Here is a 1371-nt window from a genome sequence, read left to right as displayed (position 1 = left end):
GTATATACGACAGTACCAAAAACACGTAAATGTTTTATATCTGGCATAACCTTGTAATATAGCTCATATGGCGAGCAATTCTTAACTGAACTAGTACCTGTCCGATTTAGCATGTAAACAGCCGTGTTTACAGCTTCTGCCCAGAGTGAGACATCCAGATTTTTCGCACAAATCATTGTCCTTGCTGATTCAACGATTGTACGATTCTCTCGTTCGACTTTTCCATTTTGTTCCGGCGTATATGGAACTGTCAATTGGTGTCGTATGCCGTATTTTTGCAAAATACCTGTAATTTCTTTATTCACGAATTCTAATCCGTTATCCGTTCTTAATATTTTAACCTTAGAACCTGTTTCTGTTTCAACACTTTTTATAAATGTTTCCAAAATATTTTTTACTTCATATTTATTTTTAATAAAATATACCGTGTGTAATGCGAGTAGTCGTCCTTGAATAATAGGAAGTATTTCGATTTACCGATGGAGCTCTCCATCGGTCCACACAGGTCTGCGTGAATTAGATCATTCACATTGAAATATTCTGTGTTACTTTTACTAAATGTTTTACGACTCTGTTTACCCATTATACAACTATTGCACATGAACTCGTCGTCATTGGCCGAACACACAATGTCGTGTTTCGCCAAACAACTTTTTACGTACTGCAAATTTTGATGTGCTAAGCGCTCGTGCCAAACTGACAACCTGTTTTCCACTGCTACCGCCGCGTAGCTGTCGCTTTTTGTCGGCACTTCGACCTTGATCTGTAACCCACACAGCAATCAAAAGTTGACAATATTTACAAAACATCTTTTCGTGGTCACGGAGAAAATATATTTCTTAATATATTTTTAAAATGTACTTAAAAGCATTTAAGTAATTTATATTTTTATCATAATAGATTCATATTTTCCAAATATTTTATAATGACATTATAAAAATATATTTTATAAGATAACTCTCTTATTTCTCTCTTATATTTATAGGATATAAATTTAGAATATTTTCTAACCAAAGTAAACATATTTTAAAAATATGTTCGAATTTAATAATATTGTGATTATATATAATATTTATTAATTATTATATTATGTGGGAAAGTATGTAGGTGGTAAAATAAAATATAATATATATAAGGGGGACGAAAGGCGACTAAGGCGGCGGATGCGACGCGCACCGTCGCCGGTTCGAATCTCGTCCATGGGCGGCATTTTTCTTCGGGCCGCACGGTGTCTGAAGAGAATTGCCGCCGTCCCCCACCCGGGCAGATACCTACGGGTGCCCACTAAAAACTTCTGCCAAAAACAAACACCCACGTGTTCCAAAAACCTATTGTACCTACTCTCCCCTACCAAAAAAACAAAACAGCTAA

Source organism: Acyrthosiphon pisum, chromosome A1 (assembly GCF_005508785.2).
Source record: "Acyrthosiphon pisum isolate AL4f chromosome A1, pea_aphid_22Mar2018_4r6ur, whole genome shotgun sequence".
In the NCBI taxonomy this organism is placed as follows: domain Eukaryota; kingdom Metazoa; phylum Arthropoda; class Insecta; order Hemiptera; family Aphididae; genus Acyrthosiphon; species Acyrthosiphon pisum.
This window is presented reverse-complemented; position numbering follows the sequence as displayed.